The following is a 17,831-nucleotide window of genomic DNA, read 5'->3' as shown; positions in this document are numbered from 1 at the left end:
ATGTTACCTTTCAGGGTATATAAACAATGCCGCCAACCCTCCACACAACTCACCGCTACCAGACCGCACCTCCAACCTGAGGGTCCGTAGTCATCGACGCCGAGGTCCCACATCAGCTGTTACTATGTCCTTACAGGTCCCCACTAGAGCCGGCGGCACTGACGCAGGGTACCGCTAGCTCCGCCCTACTTCTGGAACGTCACAACAGCGAGTGTGGAGAACTGGCGGCTACTACTAGTGACGTCATGGCTTCGTTTTGTTAGTCGCGCGTAACAATGATAAAGGGGCGGTGCTCTCATCGTTCCGTGATCTGGTGCTGAGGGGAGGCGCTCACTGTCTTCAGCCAATCGGATTATGTCATTTTTGTTTAGTAAGATAGATCTAGGAAAAAATACTGGTGCTCACTTTTTCTGTTTTCATCCCTGCAAATATTACACTAAGGCCTCATTCACACAGTATGTTTTGCTTGATTATTTGTAAGCCAAAACCAGGAGTGGGTCCAAAACACTGAAGAGGTGCAAATCTTTCCATTATATTGTTTAGGAACCACTATTGGTTCCTATATGAAAAAGAACCACTATTTGCAACATTCAGTGTATGAAACGCCAGTCAGTAAATATGCCCTCGAATCAGTCCAGAGACGTAACTTGATGCTCATGGGCCTTAATGCAAAATCTCTTAACAGGGCCCCCCACTATGACAAGTGATTTATATTGCTGGTCTGCATAAGGGGCAGAGACTTTTTGGTCCCCCCAAAGGTCTAGTTCACACAGAGTTCTGCCTGGAAAACTAAGCTCCGATTTTTTTGAAATGGTTTTGCACCACAGGCTTTTTTTGATGCATTTTTTGCTGCGCTTTTTGAGGAGTTTATTATTTTTACCTCTTTCTTCAACAGGCATAGCAAATAACCGCCAGAATTTTTTTCTAAAAAACGCGTAAGAATATATTATGGCCGTTTGTGGCGGTTTTTTCCATCCTATTGATTTCAATGGGGTTTTTGAGGTGGAAAACGCCTCAAGATAGGTCATGTTGCTTTTTTTTTACCGTGTTTTTTTCCGTTTGCAGGGAAGAAAAACGCCTCCGCCGCCCATTGAAATCAATGTTAAGAGTTTTCGGAAATTTTTTGGCACAGTTTCCGACACGGTTCCGCATCAAAAAACCTCTGCACCCCCTATAGTTATGCCCCTGTCCGCTGCTCTGACAAGTGTGGTTATCATCTGTCTTTTAACCCCTTCCCATGTATGGGTACGTCATGTCTGGAAAGGCGTTTACGCAATTTGCCATACTGGTACAGCACGCACGTGTTGCATCTGTAATGACCTACAGTATAAAAATATTAAAGGTATTTATTCCGCGCGGTTGAACGCTGTAAGAGAAATAAATAGAAGAATGCCAGAATTGCTGTCACCTCGCCTACAATAAAACGGAATATAAAGTGATAAAGAAGTCGTATGTACCCCAAAATGGTACCAAGAAAAACTACATCCCGCAAAAAACAAGCACTCACAGAGCTCCATCGATGGAAAATAAAGAAGTTATGGCTCACAGAATATGTTGACACACAAACAGAAACTATTTCTATTATTTAGAAAGTGGTTTTATTGTGTAAAAGTAGTGAAACATAAAATAAATGATATGAATTGAGCATCGCCATAATCGCATCGACCTGTAGAATAAACGTAACATATAATTTATACAGCACTGTGAATGCAGTAAAAAATTTAATAAATAACAATGCCGGAATTTCATTTTTTTTGTCATTTTACCTCCAAAAAGCGTAATAAAAAGTGATCAAAAGTAGCATGTAGGGGGGCGTAGCTAGGCGCGCTGGAGAGCAGGCGTGAGTGAGGAGAGCTCCGCTTAGGCCTCGGCATTCCAGGGACAAACCCATGGCAAAATGGGGAAGACCTGATCTAAAAAACTTACCAGAGGGTCCCAGATGACAGGGGGATCGGATACCCCGATTTCAAACTTTTTTCAGTCGCTCGGCGACCTGGGGGAGAGCGATTCACAGCGACGCCGCCATTACTGCACACTCCGGCAGTGTGTGCCGAGCAGAGCCCTGCACAGTCTGCTCAATTGGAGAAGCAGACCGGGTCCCCTGGGACCAGAGATTGGATGGACGAGATCCCGACAGACATGGCAAGTGAGGGGCCGATTGGAGAGCTGGGGAGACACTTACCTCGGGATGCGGGACGCCGGCTGAGATATTTGGTCTTGACGTTCTGATAGTGCTGGGGTTTGGTGCTGGACTCTTAGTGCTTAAAGTGTAGCTAAATGTTCGACAAACTTCTAACATGTCATAGTGACATGTCAGAAGTTTGTATTGGTGGGGGTCCGAGCACGGAGACCCCCACCAATCTCTAGAACGGAAAAAGCCGAACAGACACGAAGTGGCTGAGTACTCACACGAGTGCTTCAGCTGCTTCGTTCTAGCGATTGGTGGAGGTCTCCGTGCTCGGACCCCCACCAATTCAAACTTCTGACATGTCACTTTGACATGTCAGAAGTTTGTCGAACGTTTAGTTACACTTTAAGGGATGAGGGCGTTTCTGAGGCCCCCTGCCTGGCTCGTTTGCTTCCTCTACCTAGAAGCTATCATTGTAATGCCGGTTTGTCCCTTGGAATGTATGTTTCTAACTTTTCTTTTTTCAGGTTGCAGTGGTTTGATAGGCCGAGGAGTGTAGACCCATGCACGATTCTTACTGCTCTGAGTGGATTTTTTTCTGTTTGACAGCAGTCTTCTGTGTTCCCCACATAGGCTTTCACTGAGAATCCTTGGGTTCTCATTAGTGATTTGAGTGCTTAGAAGCACGATATAATAGTCTTTCTTAGACAGGATGTTTTGCCTGTCTTTATGTCCTTATGTTTTTCTTTTTTTCATTTATGTTATGCTGATCTATTTACTTGACATGTATACACGGCATACGATGTGGAGAATTTGTGTCATTTGTGTTGGGGTGAGCATCGCGGCGACTGGTCTGCTCGGACATTGTTTTTTGACTGGACAATTTTTGGGTTCCTTCACGTTCTTGGATAATGGCTGATTTTACTATTGCTTCCCTGAACGTGAAGGGATTTAATGTTCCAGAGAAGCGGTCACAGACCTTATATTCTTTTCATAGACGTAAAACCCAGGTTCTCTGTTTACAGGAAACCCACTTCCAAGCTGATCATATACCGATAATAAAAAATAAGTACTACCCAATAGGCTATCATTGTAGTAATCCGTCTGGTAAGACTAGAGGGGTCTCAATATTTTTGCATAAATCCTTTCAGGGTAAGGTGGTAGATTCCCTCATGGATGCGGAGGCACAATATATTTTTCTTAAGTGTGAAATTGGGGATCGGATGGTTACGGTTGCCAATATATATGCTCCTAATACTCACCAAGTCGCTTTTTTCCTTAGAATACTAGACGAATTGGGTGCCTTTTCTTCCGGTACTCCGGTTTTGTGTGGAGATTTTAATTTGGCCATTAACCCTTTACTTGACACTTCTTCAGGGCGGACTTCATTGGCTTATAATAAGTTGAATAAGTTAAGGAAGAGGCTCAGGGATATGCAGTTGTGTGATGCATGACGCTCATCTCATCCAGAGGATAGGGACTACTCGTTTTTCTCGTTTGCACATAACTCTTACAGTAGATTAGATTATATCATGGTCCATCATAGTTTACTTTCTTTTGTGGTTGATTCCTCTATAGGTAAAGTGTTTTTGTCGGATCATGCGCCCGTGCACTACGAGCTGTGTTTTTCCCCAATACGGCGTAGGGAGTTCACCTGGCGTCTCAACGAACCTTTATTGCAGGATTCCTTGTGTATGTCAGAGATGAAGAGGTCAGCTGAGAATTTTCAGGTGGATCATGCACTGGACACGACTGATCCAGCAGTTAAATTGGAGGCTCTTAAGTGTGTGCTTAGCGGAGTTTTGATTAACCCCTTCCCGACATGCGCCGTACATGTACGGCGCTGTCGGGAGGTGCTTCCCGCAAAGTGCCGTACATGTACGGCGCAGTGATTGTGCGGGCTCAGAAGCAGAGCCGGCACCATCACTGCGGGGTGACAGCTGTATTATACAGCTGGCACCCTCCTGTAACTGCCAGGACCGGAGCTACTCTCCGATCCGGCAGATTAACCCCTCAGATGCTGCGCTCAATAGAGCGCAGCATCTGATAGGTTTTCACCCGATCGGCAACCCAGTGATGCAATCGCTGGGTTGCTGTGGCAATCGGACGCCAGAAAATGGCGTCCGAGTCTGCCTTGTACGGGAGCCGATGAGGACCCGCCTTCGGCGTGTCCTCATAGGCTTGCTGTCAGTGAATAACTGACAGCGCTAATACACTGCACTTCGTATGTAGTGCAGTGTATTAGAGTAGCGATCGGGGCATCAGGCCCTCATGTCCCCTAGTGGGACAAGTCAGAAAAGTAAAAAAAAGTTAATAAAAATGTGGTAAAACAATAAAAACACACACATTTCAAATAAAAATAAAGCTAAACTGACTTTTTTCCCATAGTAAGTCTTTTATTATGGGAAAAACCGTAAAAATTAAAAAAAAACAACAAAACTCAACCAGCAAAACTCAAACAAAACTACCAAGCAAAATCCATGCTCAAAATGGCGGTCTATTCCTTCTTAGCCCTACAGTGTACCCAAACAGCAATTTATGGCCACAAGTAAGGCATTACCATACCCGGGAGAACCCGCTTAACAATTTATGGGGTAAGATTCTCTAGGGGCACAACATCTTGTGCGGTGAATGGGCAGATCAGTGGAAAAATTGCAATTTTCACTTTGCACCATCCACTGCGTATTCATTTCTGAAAAACACCTGTGGAGTCTAAATTCTCACTACACCCCTTGATAAATGCCTTTAGGGGTGTAGTTTCTAAAACGGGGTCACTTTTGTTTGGTACATCAGGGGTTTTGCAAATGCAACATGGCGTCTGCAAACCATTCCAGAAAAATCTACGCTCCAAAAGATAAATACCGCTCCTTTTCTTCTGAATGCTCCCATATATGTAAACAGCTGATTATAACCACATATGGGGTGTTCCCGTACTCGGGAGAAATTACTTTACAAATGTTGGGGTGCTTTTTCTTCTTTATTCCTTGTAAAAATGAAAAATGTTGATCTAAAACTACATCTTGTTGGAAAAAAAAATTTTTTTTCATTTTCATAGCTTAATTCTAATTAATTCAGCAAAAAACCTTTGGGATCAAAATTTTCACTATACCCCTAGATGATTCCTCAGGGGGTGCAGTTTCCCAAATGGAGTCAATTTTGGGGTGTTTCCACTGTACTAGTACTACAGGGGCTCAGCAAATGTGACATGGCGCCCAGACACTATCCAAAATCCAAATGGTGTTAGTTCCATTCTGAGCCCTACCGTGTGTCCAAACAGCCGTTTATGACCACATGTGGGATATTGTTTTACTCGGGAGAAGTTGCTTTACTAATTTTATGGTGCTTTTTCTGCTTCAGTCCTTGTGGAAATGAAAAAAAAATACCTAAACCTACATTTTATTTTAAAAAATGTAGATTTTCATTTTTACGGCCTACTTCCAATAAGTTCTGTAAAACACCTGTGGGGTCAAACTGCTCACTGTACTCCTAGATAATTTCCTCAAGGGGTGTAGTTTCCAAAATGGGGTCACTTGTTGGGGGTTTCCACTGTTTTGTCCCCTCAGGAGCTTTGCAAATGTGACATGGCCCCCGCAAACCATTCCTGCTAAATTTGAGCTCCAAGAGCCAAATGGCGCTCTTTCCATTCTAAGCCCTGCTGTGTGTCCAAATAACCGTTTATTACCACATGTGGGGTATTGTTTTACTCGGGAGAAATTGCTCTACAAATGTTGTGGTGCTTTTTCTACTTTAGTTCTTTTGGAAATGAAAAAAAATTAGCTAAACCTACATTTTATTTGAAAAAATGTAGATTTTCATTTTCATGGCCTAGTTCCAAAAATTTTTGCAAAAAAACTGGCCGGTCAAAATTCTTGCTACACCCCTAGATAAATTCCTCGAGGGGTGTAGTTTCCCAAATGGGGTCACTTTTGGGGGGTTTCCACTGTTTTAGTTCCACAAGACCTGTTCAAAGCTGACATGGTGCCTAAAATATATTCTAATAAAAAGGAGACCCAAAATCCACCAGGTGCTCCTTTGCTTCTGAGGCCAGTGCTTGAGTCCAGTAGCACACTAGAGCCACATGTGGGATATTTCCTAAAACTGCAGAACCTGGGCAATAAATATTGAGTTGCATTTCTTGGGTAAAACATTCTGTGGTACAAAAAAAAAATGGATTCAAAATGAATTTCTGGAAAAAAATAATGAACTTTGTAAATTTCACCTCTACTTTGCCTTAATTCCTGCGCAATGTCTAAAGGGTTAAGAAACTTTCTAAATGCTGTTTTGAATACTTTGAGGGGTGCAGTTTTTAAAATGGGGCGACTTATTGGGGGTTTCTAATATCTAAGGACCTCAAAGCCACTTCACAACTGAACTGGCCCCTGTAAAAATAGCATTTTGAAATTTTCTTGAAAATGTGAGAAATTGCTGCTAAAGTTCTAAGCCTTGTAACGTCCTAGAAAAATAAAATGATGTTCAAAAAACGATGCCAATCTAAAGTAGACATATGGGGGATGTTAGTTAGCAACAATTTTGTGTGGTATAACTGCCTGTCTTACAAGCCGATACATTTAAATTGAGAAAAATGCAAATTTTTGCAATTTTTCGCTAAATTTTGGTGTTTTTCACAATTAAATACTGAATGTATCGGGCAAATTTTGCCAGTAACATAAAGTCCAATGTGTCACGAGAAAACATTCTCAGAATCACTTGGATAGGTAAAAGCATTCCGGAGTTATTACCACATAAAGTGAAACATGTCATATTTGAAAAATGAGGCTCTGTCAGGAAGGTCAAAAGCGGCCAAAGAGGGAAGGGGTTAAGCATGGTGCTCGTATTAAAAGGAAGCAGGGTGCAAAGCTTGATACTCTACTCACACAGTTACAGACTCGGGAGCTTACTAGAACGCGACATGATATTCAGCTTCTCTTAGATAAGAAAGGGGCAAGATTGCGCCAGGTTTGTTCGCGTTATTATTATGAATGGGGTAATAAGGCGGGCAAGGCATTGGTAAGGGCAATGATGGATATGGCTGCTGTCTCCTTTATACCATCTATTAGAAATGGGGAGGGGTAATTGGCATATAAGACGGAAGACATAGCGTCATCCTTTTGCGCTTAAAATTCCACGTTATACAATCTACCCTCGCCGACTACCGACAATGCATCCTCAGAACCGTTGCTCTCTTTGTCCGATTATATACAGGTTACTGCCCTTCCTACCGTGTCTGGAGATGACGCTAGGGCGTTGGATGCATCTTTTACTAAAGAGGAGTTGTCTCAGGTTATTAACCCCTAGGCGCACCAGGACGCAACTGTACGTCCCTGCGGCCAGTGTCTTAAGGCACAGGGACGTACAGTTACTGCCGGGAAGGCCAGCATCAGCGTTTGCAGGTAAGTAGCTACATCGACTTACCTGCAAACGCTGTTGCTGCTGCAGAATCAACTGTAGCCTCTGGTGCCGATGTGTCCTCTCTCGTCTGACACGATGCAGGACCTGTGAGTGACGTCACAGCGTGATCTCTCGAGAACACGGCTGTGTCTGCACTGCCAGAAGCTGGGCGTTCTGAAGAGAAGTGGATGATACTTCTCGTCAGAACGCCCAGCTAGTAAAAGTAGTAAAAACGCCCCGATGTACGCACATAATACACGCCCAGTTGTACTTTTACTTTTCAACACGCCCAGTTGTACTTTTGCAAGCCTCATTTGCATAAATACAAAAATGGTCATAACTTGGCCAAAAATGCTCGTTTTTTAAAAATAAAAACGTTAATGTAATCTACATTGCAGCGCCTATCTGCTGCAATAGCAGATAGGGGTTGCAAAATCTGGTGACAGAGCCTCTTTAAGCCCCTAGAAAAATTCCTTGAGGGGTCTAGTTTCCAAAATGGGGTCACTTTTGGGGTGTTTCCACTATTTTGTTCCCTCCAGGGGGTTGCAATCGCGACATGGCACTGAAAACCAATCCAGCAAAATCTGCGCTCCAAAATCCAAATGGCGCTCCCTCCCTTCTGAGCGCTGCTGTGGGTCCAAACAGCAGTTTATTACCACATATGGGGTATTTCCGTAATCGGGAGAAGATGTTTTACAAATGTTGGGGTGAATTTACTTCTTTATTCCTTGTAAATATTAAAAATGTCTATGTTATTTCAGATTTTCATTTTTACAGACTAAGGCCTGATTTACACGAGCGTGTGCGTTTTGCGCACGCAAAAAAACGCAGCGTTTTGCGTGCGCAAAAGGCACTTGACAGCTCCGTGTGTCATCAGTGTATGATGCGCGGCTGCGTGATTTTCGCGCAGCCGCCATCATAGAGATGAGGCTAGTCGACGTCAGTCACTGTCCAGGGTGCTGAAAGAGTTAACTGATCGGCAGCAACTCTTTCAGCACCCTCGACAGTGAATTCCGATCACCATATCGAGTAACCTGTTTAAAAAAAAGAGGTACGTACTTACCGAGAACTTCCCGGCCGTTGCCTTGGTGACGCGTCCTTGGTGACGCGTCCTTGGTGACGCGCCTCTCTTGACATCTGGCCCCACCTCCCTGGATGACGCGGCAGTCCATGTGACCGCTGCAGCCTGTGCTTGGCTTGTGATTGGCTGCAGCTGTCACTTGGACTGAATTGTCATCCCGGGAGGTCAGACTGGAGGAAGAAGCCGGGAGTTATCGGTAAGTCAGAACTTTTTTTTTTTACACGTTCACGTATATTGGGATCGGAAGTCACTGTCTAGGGTGCTGAAACAGTTAACTCTTTCAGCACCCTGGACAGTGACTGTCTCCTGCCGGGTTCGGTCAAAACGAGTTCGGCCGAACCCGGTGAAGTTCGGTTCGCTCATCTCTAAGACACTCCGTTCGTATGTTTCTAAACAGAAAAGCACGTGGTGTTTTTCTGTTTACATTCAGTTTGAGAGCTCTTGCGCGAATCACGCAGTTCGCACGGAAGTGCTTCCGTGCGACCTTCGTGGTTTTCACGCACCCATTGACTTCAATGGGTGCGTGATGCGCGAAAAACGCACGATTATAGAACATGTCGTGAGTTTTACGCAATGCACTCGCGCTGCGCAAAATTCACGCATTGTCTGCACTGCCCCATAGAGTAATATAGGTGCGTAAGACACGCGTGAAAAGCACGCGCGTCGCACGCGCGTATATTACGCTCGTGTAAATGAGGCCTAACTCCAATAAATATAGCAAAATACCTGTGGGGTCAAAGTGCTAACTATACCCCTAGATAAATTCCTTGAGGGGTCTAGTTTCCAAAATGGGTCACTTTTGGGGAGTTTCCACTGTTTTGGCACCACAAGACCTCTTCAAACTCGACATGGTGCCTAAAATATAATCTAAAAATAAGCAGGCCCCAAAATCCACTAGGTGCTCCTTTGCTGCTGAGGCCGGTGTTTCAGTCCATTAGGGCACTTGGGCCACATGTGGGATATTCCTAAAAAATGCAGGACCTGGGCAATAAATATTGAGTTGTGGTTCTCTGGTAAAACCTTCTGTTACACAATTTTTTTTATTACAAATGAATTTCGGCAAAAAAAAAAGAAATTTGTACATTTCCCCTCTACTTTGCTTCATTTCCTGTGAAACGCCTAAAAGCTTAAAATACTTTCTGAATGCTGTTTTGAATACTTTGAGGGGTGCAGTTTTTAAAATGGGGTAATTTATTGGGGTATTCTAATATATAAGGCCCTCAAAACCACTTCAGAACTGAACTGGTCCCTGTAAAAATAGCCTTTTGAAATTTTCTTGAAAATTTGAGAAATTGCTGCTAAAGTTCTAAGCCTTGTAACGTCCTAGAAAAATAAAAGGATGTTCAAAAAACCATGCAAATATAAAGTACACATATGGGAAATGTTAACTAGTGACTATTTTGTGTGGTATTACTATCGGTTTTACAAGCAGATACATTTAAATTTAGAAAAATGCAAATTTTTGCAAATTTTCTCTAAATTTTGGTGTTTTTCACGAATAAATATTGAATTTATCAACCAAATTTTTCCACTATCATAAAGTACAATATGTCACGAGAAAAAAAAAATCTCAGAATCGCTTGGATAGGTAAAAGCATTCCGGAGTTATTACCACATAAAGTAACACATGTCAGATTTGAAAAAATCGGCTATGCCACAAGGCCAAAACAGGCTCAGTCCTGAAGGGGTTAAGGCCCTGCCAGCCGGAAAGAGCCCTGAGCTGGATGGGTATACGGCGGGTTTTTATAAGTCATTCGTGGAGGAGCTGGTGCCACCATTGTTAGAGTCGTTTAATTCAGTTTCTGAGCACACTAAATTCCTGTCTTCATTTTTACAGGCCCATATTACGGTCTTTCCAAAGGAGGGTAGGGTACCACAACACTGTGCTAATTATAGACCAATCTCCCTCATAAATACTGATGCTAAAATGTACGCTAAGCTGATAGCAAATAGACTGAGCGTGTTCTTGGGGTCGCTGGTCCATCCTGATCAAGTGGGTTTTGTGCCAAAGCGTGAAGCACGTGATAATATGCTCAAGACCTTCTCATTGATACACCATGTCAAACAGAATAGCATCCCTTGTATGCTTTTGTCATTGGATGCTGAGAAGTGCTTTGATCAGGTGGATTGGGGATTTCTGGAGGCGACTTTGCATCAGATGGGGGTGGGTCGGTTGTTGATGACGCACATAATGTCTCTTTATACGCATCCTCAGGCACGCATTAGGATCAATGGGTCTTTGTCTGCTCCGTTTAGCATAGGGAATGACACTAGGCAGGGATGCCCACTCTTACCATTGTTGTTCGCCGTGGTGATGGAACATTTATTGGTTGCGGAGAGGAACAATGGTGACATACAGGGTGTCCAGGTGGGCGAGCTGCAATTTAAAGTGTCTGCTTTTGCGGATGATTTGTTGTTCTATATCACGCAGCCACACTTATCTCTGCCGTCCCTGTTGAAAACCATCCGAACATATAGTTACTTTAGTAATTATAAGATGAATCTCTCTAAGGCTGGGTTCACACAACCTATTTTCAGACGTAATGGAGGAGTTTTACGCCTCGAATTACGTCTGAAAAAACGGCTCCAATACGTCGGCAAACATCTGCCCATTACTTTCAATGGACTTTACGATGTACTGTGCCGACGACCTGTCATTTTACGCGTCGCTGTCAAAAGACGGCGCATAAAATTAAAGCCTCGTCAAAAGAAGCGCAGGACACTTCTTGGGACGTTTTTGGAGCCGGTTTCTCATAGACTCCAATGAAGGCTGGGTTCACACGAGCACATTAACGTCCGTAATGGACGGACGTATTTCGGCCGGAAGTCCCGGACCGAACTCAGTGCAGGGAGCCGTGCTCCTAGCATCATAGTTATATACGATGCTAGGAGTCCCTGCCTCTCTGCAGGACAACTGTCCCGTACTGTAATCATGTTTTCAGTACGGGACAGTAGTTCTACATAGGGGTCACACTCCCCTGGAGCGTTTGTGTACTGCTTCTGTTGCACCGGTTAAGACTATATCTCTCATTTATAATCTTTTACAAGACTTGAGTATTGATGCTCTTCCATCCTTTGTAAAGGGGTGGGAGAGGGACCTGGCCTCTACCCCGTCAGTGGCTGACTGGTCGAAAGCTTTCGTCCTGTGTCATAAATTCTCTATTTCTTGTAAAGCTCAGGAGACTAATTATAAGATCTTATCCCGGTGGTATAGGGTTCCGATGCTGCTGCATGCATTTTATACGGCGGTGCCAGATGAATGTTGGCATTGCAAGAGTACAGGGGGTACGATGTTGCATATATGGTGGAAGTGTCCCTTAATACACGCATTTTGGTCTAGGGTGGTGGACCTGATTCGTAGAATTACGGGTCAGGTGTTGCCCAACTCTCCAGAGGTGTTGCTTCTTTCCATGCTCCCTGGTTCACTTCAAACATATATGAAAACTCTGGTTAGCTTCCTTTTGATTGCAGCTTGAACGGTTATACCGCGGCTTTGGAAGACAGTTCGTGCTCCCACGATTACGGAATGGTTCCAGAAAATATTACATCTGCAGAGAATGGAGGAGGCTACGCAGCCACAGGATGGGTCATTTAGGAGGGTGAGCTTACTGTGGAAGGAGTGAAAAGGCTTCTGTGAGTCTGATGAATACTTATCGTACGCATAGGTTCCGATCCGGGGGGGGGGGGGGGGAGTAGGGTTGGTGGATTGGGCCTTTTTAATGGGACTAGAAGGGGAGCTTGTCCGGGGAGGGGGGTCTGTTCGGGTGGGTTATGAGATAGTAGCGGCTAGAGTTGTCTGGGTTTTGGTTTAACCCCTTCCCGACATTTGACGTATCCATACGCCAAAGTCGGGTAGGGGAAGTATGGAGCGGGCTCACGGAGTGGACCCGCTTCATACGATGCGGGTGTCGGCTGTTTGTTACAGCCGACACTTCAGAGTAACGTGCGGGATCCCGCTCGAGCGCGATCCCACTCGTTTAACTCGTTAAATGCCACGGTCAATAGCGACCGCAGCATTTAAATCGTTAGAAAGAGGGGGGCGACCCCCTGTAACAGCTCATCGCGCCCACCGCAATGCAATCGCGGGGGGGTGATAGTTGCTTTGGCTGCCTGGGGGCCTAATGAAGGCCCCCAGGTCCGCCATCTTTGTGCACCTATTAAGCCCTGCTGGAGCCCTGCTTAATAGATGCCTGTCAGAATCACGATATACTGCAATACATTAGTATTGCACTATATCGTGCAAGCGATCTAGCGATCGCTGGCAGGGGCGTAACTAGGAGACACTGGGCCCTATAGCAAACTTTTGACTGGGGCACCCCCTCCGCTGGGTATCACACAACCCCCCCTTGTAGATAGTGCCTCCCTATAGATTCCATCACACAGCGCCCCCTATAGATAGCAACATACACAGCCCCCTGTAGATAGCGCCATACACAGCCCCCTGTACATAGCGCCATACACAGCCCCCTGTAGATAACGCCTTACAGCCCCCCTGTAGATAACGCCATACAGCCCCCCTGTAGATAACACCATACAGCACCAAATCCCCCCCCTGTAGATAACGCCATACAGCTGTAAAGGATTTGCCAGACACAGCTTCTGTGTCGACGCCCGTGGTTAATCAGTCTGCATCTGCTCCTAGGTCTGATAGAGTGACTCGATCAGCTACCACTCAGGCTGGTAGGCTGAGGAGTGGGAGAACCTATCACAGCCTTGCCAGACGGTTCTAGCTCCCGTCCTCGGTCTATGTATACCTTAATTTGCTTTTTGTCTTTGCCTGTGATTCTATCTTGTTTCCTGGCTCTGCTGCTCCACCTATTACTTTTGATCTCTGCTTCATTTTTATCCTGGCTTTACTGACTACGCTCCTGCTCTGCGTTTGGTACCTCGTACACTCCTGGTTTGACTCGGCTCGTTCACTACTCTTGTTGTTCATGGTGTTGCCGTGGGCAACTGCCCAATTTCCCTTACCTTCTGTGTACCCTTGTCAGTTTGTCTGTCTTGCACGTATTAAGCATAGGGACCGTCGCCCAGTTTTACGCCGTCGCCTAGGACGAGTCGTGCAAGTAGGCAGGGACTGAGTGGCGGGTAGATTAGGGCTCACCTGTCTGTCTCCCTACCCCGTCATTACATAATCACAGGCCCATATACCTTTTCTACCCTGGTTCCTACTACGATGGACCCCCTTGAGACCCTGGCTCAGCAAATGCAGGGACTCTCCATACAGGTCCAAGCCCTGGCTCAGTGGTGCGACCAGCGTGATGCTAACCAGCTAGTGCCCTCCACCTCACCTCTTGAACCCCATCTCAAGTTGCCTGACCGGTTCTCAGGGGACCGGAAGACTTTTTTCTCCTTTCGGGAGAGTTGTAGACTCTATTTCCGTCTAAGGCCCCACTCCTCAGGTTCTGAGAGCCAGCGAGTGGGTATTATTGTCTCCCGGCTCCTGGACGGCCCCCAAGAATGGGCCTTCTTCTTGGCTCCTGACGCCCCTGAACTTTCCTCTGTTGACCTTTTTTTTCCCGCTCTCGGGCTCATCTAAAACGAGACTGACAAGACTGCCTTTGCCGAGAGTCAGCTGGTGACCTTACGTCAGGGTAAGAGACCCGTTGAAGAGTACTGTTCTGACTTTAGGAAGTGGTTTGCAGCTTCTCGCTGGAATGACCCTGCCTTGAGGTGCCAGTTTAGATTGGGTCTGTCGAACGCCCTGAAAGACCTGTTAGTTAGCTATCCCTTTTCTGACTCTCTAGATCAGGTTATGGCTTTAGCGGTACGTTACTTCGTTCTTCCAAAGGAAAACTCGGATGAACCAATGCAACTCGGGCCCTCAGTGTCTCCCCAACAACGTAGAGAGCTCCGCAGGAAGAATGGTCTCTGCTTCTACTGTGGGGATGACAAGCATCAAGTGAATGACTGTCCTAGGCGTAAGGATACTCCAGCCGGAAAACTTCCGCGCCTAAGTGACCATCGGGGAGGTCGCTTGGGCGCACAGGTATTTCCCGTAAATATGAAACATAATAAGGTCTTGCTTCCCTTTCAGGTCTCGTTTGATGGTAGTTCTGCCACCGGCAGTGCCTTCGTGGATTCAGGGTCTTCTGCTAATATTATGTCTGTGGAATTTGCTATGTCTCTAGCTATGCCATTGATTGATTTGCCTAAACCTGTCCCGGTAGTGGGTATCGACACCCCACTTGCTAATGGTTATTTTACGCAGCATACCCCTGTTTTTGAACTCATTGTGGGCTCCATTCATTTGGAGCAGTGTTCTGTGTTGGTGATGCAGGGATTATCGTCCGATTTGGTTTTAGGCCTTCCCTGGTTGCAGATGCATAATCCCACGTTTAACTGGAGTATTTGGGATCTTACTAAATGAGGTAATGAATGTATGACGTCCTGTTTTTCTGTTAATTTTATTTCTCTCCCTGAGGAGGTGAACATTCTACCTGAGTTTATTCAGGACTTCGCTGATGTTTTTTCTAAAAAGGCCTACGAAGTGTTACCTCCTCATAGAGAATACGATTGCGCTATCGATTTGGTACAAGGAGCTAAGCTCCCTAAGGGTAGGATGTTTAATCTCTCTTGTCCCGAACGTGAGGCCATGAGAGAATATATCCAGGAAAGCCTGGCCAAGGGTTACATTCGCCCCTCTACTTCTCCGGTAGGTGCTGGCTTCTTCTTCGTAGGGAAGAAGGACGGTGGTCTTAGGCCGTGCATCGATTACCGAAACTTGAATAAGGTCACTGTAAGGAACAAGTATCCCCTTCCTTTGATTCCTGATCTCTTCAATCAGGTTCAGGGGGCCCAATGGTTTTCTAAGTTTGATCTTCGGAGGGCTTATAACCTTATCTGAGTCAGAGAGGGGGATGAGTGGAAGACTGCCTTTAACACGCCCGAAGGTCATTTCGAATACCTCGTTATGCCCTTTGGGTTGTGTAATGCTCCCGCGGTCTTCCAGAATTTCATAAATGAGATTTTAAGAGACTACCTGGGGGTATTTCTTGTAGTGTACCTTGATGACATACTTGTGTTTTCCAAGGACTTGTCCTCCCACATTGAGCATGTCAGGAAGGTGCTCCAGGCCCTTCGGGAAAACAAACTCTTTGCTAAATCCGAAAAATGTGTGTTTGGGGTGCAGGAGATACCATATTTGGGTCAAATCCTCACTCCTAATGAATTCCGCATGGACCCTGCCAAGGTTCAGGCTGTGGCTGAATGGGTCCAACCTGCCTCCCTGAAGGTGTTACAGTGCTTCTTGGGGTTTGCTAATTATTACAGGAGATTTGTTGCTAACTTCTCGGTCATCGCTAAGCCTCTTACGGATCTTACTCGCAAAGGTGCTGATCTCCTCCACTGGCCTCCGGAGGCGGTCCAGGCATTTGATATCCTTAAGAAGTGCTTTATCTCTGCCCCAGTGCTGATTCAGCCGAACCAAATGGAGCCATTCATCGTGGAGGTTGACGCCTCCGAGGTGGGTGTGGGTGCTGTCTTGTTCCAGGGTACCAGGTCCCTCACCCATCTCCGTCCCTGTGCCTACTTCTCCAGGAAGTTCTCGCCCACTGAGAGTACCTATGACGTGGGCAACCGCGAACTCTTAGCCATTAAATGGGCATTTGAAGAGTGGCGCCACTTCTTGGAGGGGGCTAGGCTCCAGGTAACGTGGCAAAAAATGGGATTTAACAGCACTGTGTTAATAGCCCCTAAGGCCACCTCAGACGTGGTGGATTTGTCTCCTATTTTCGGTGCGGATTGCGCACTGAAAATCCACTACAAATTACAGTACAACTCATGTGAGTAGGGTTTTCAAAACCCCATGCGCATGCAGAAGAAAAAAAATCTGCATGGGCTTTAGGGCATTCTGCTGTTTGTTAAATAAGCAGCATGCCTATGGAGGGGATGCGTGACACGCAGGAAAATAGGACATGTCCTATGTTTTCACGGGCCCTTGACACGCTCCATTGAAATAGCGGTCATGTGAACGGCCCCATTGAAATACATGAATCTGTCTGTCACATGGATGAGATACATGCTCGTCTGAATGAGTCCTAAGGGCTCCTTACATCCTCACAAGTGCTTCCTCTTAAGGCTCCCTCCATATCGTGTTATCGCCCTACGTTTATCTTGTACATCGGAAAAGCTCCCTACGTACACAATAAATGTGTTCATAGGGCTCCATTATGTCCTTTTAGGCTGTCAGGTTGGTATACTTTAGTACACCTTTTTGGTTTTTTGAAGGATGGAATAGCGTAGTAGACTTTGCTATTCTCTCCTGAGAGATCCCGCAAAAAAACGTATACCGCTCCTGACATCACTATATGAACAGTAATGTCAGGAGTCTGCCAATGCAGGAGTATCACAAGCACTCTGCCAGTGGACTTTGGCCCAGGGAAAGCGCCTGATGACTCTGTCCATTTATGGAGAGTGACTTGAACCTTTTCCTAGGGCCATTGCCCAGGCCACGTATTCCATTGTATGCCATCAGTGGGATACATTTTGGCTGAGTTCAATAAAATACAGGCTATCAAACTGTCACTGACTGCCCCATGGTTTTGTTCACTGTAACTTGATGTCAGTAACAAAATCAGTTACTATGTATAGCGTACAAACGTGAGCGCCACACTTTCCATTGCCCATTCCCGTAATGGAGTGGGGGCCCAATCTCTTTGGTTGTATGGGGCCCAGAAATTCCTGTTGGCGGCTCTGTATGTAAGCTTGCGGAGTAAATCAGCAAATAATAAGGTGGTATAATAATAAGATTAATAAATAATAAAATAAATAACCAATATATGTTTAGTACATTTTGAAGCAATCCTCTATGCACAGGCCAGGATTTTGAGGGCAGGTATAGCATTTATAAATTTTGTCCTTTATTATCCCCCTTTCGGAACACACTCTGCACCTTTTTTTAAGTTCTTCCCTTCATTGCTAATTGGGGAGCATTGCTGGGAATGTGTTGCCCTAGTACAATACGGATGGCCTAGCTTCCTGCAGACATGACATTTAGGGGCAGATGTCCTTGTGCCCTCCCCTTCCTAATTCCCAAATAGCAGGTCTGCACATTGGGATAGTACATAAGCATTATACAATGGTATCCGTACGATGTGCACGGCCAGCATTTTTGTACCATGGGACATGGCTATGCAGTAAATCAGGGTATTGTAAAAAAAACTATCTATGCTCCAGTATTGTCTAATCTTTGGCTTTTTCACTAGCCCCATATGCAGGCCCCAAAACGTCATC

At 45.4% G+C, this 17,831-nt stretch overlaps 1 protein-coding gene across 4 annotated transcripts in view; it reads right to left on the bottom strand.

Moving 5' to 3' along the window:
• Positions 1 to 261, bottom strand: part of RCBTB2 (RCC1 and BTB domain containing protein 2) — a 103,125-nt gene extending 102,864 nt beyond the window's left edge. For all 4 annotated transcript variants that reach the window (XR_012881390.1, XM_075852240.1, XM_075852243.1 and 1 more), the window contains exon 1: positions 54 to 261. The gene's annotated coding sequence lies outside the window, so the exon portion shown is untranslated. The remainder of the gene's footprint in view (positions 1 to 53) is intronic.
• Positions 262 to 17,831: the final 17,570 nt, after the last annotated feature.

This window comes from Rhinoderma darwinii, chromosome 2 (genome assembly GCF_050947455.1).
Source record: "Rhinoderma darwinii isolate aRhiDar2 chromosome 2, aRhiDar2.hap1, whole genome shotgun sequence".
NCBI classification, from domain to species: domain Eukaryota; kingdom Metazoa; phylum Chordata; class Amphibia; order Anura; family Rhinodermatidae; genus Rhinoderma; species Rhinoderma darwinii.
This window is presented reverse-complemented; position numbering and strand designations above follow the sequence as displayed.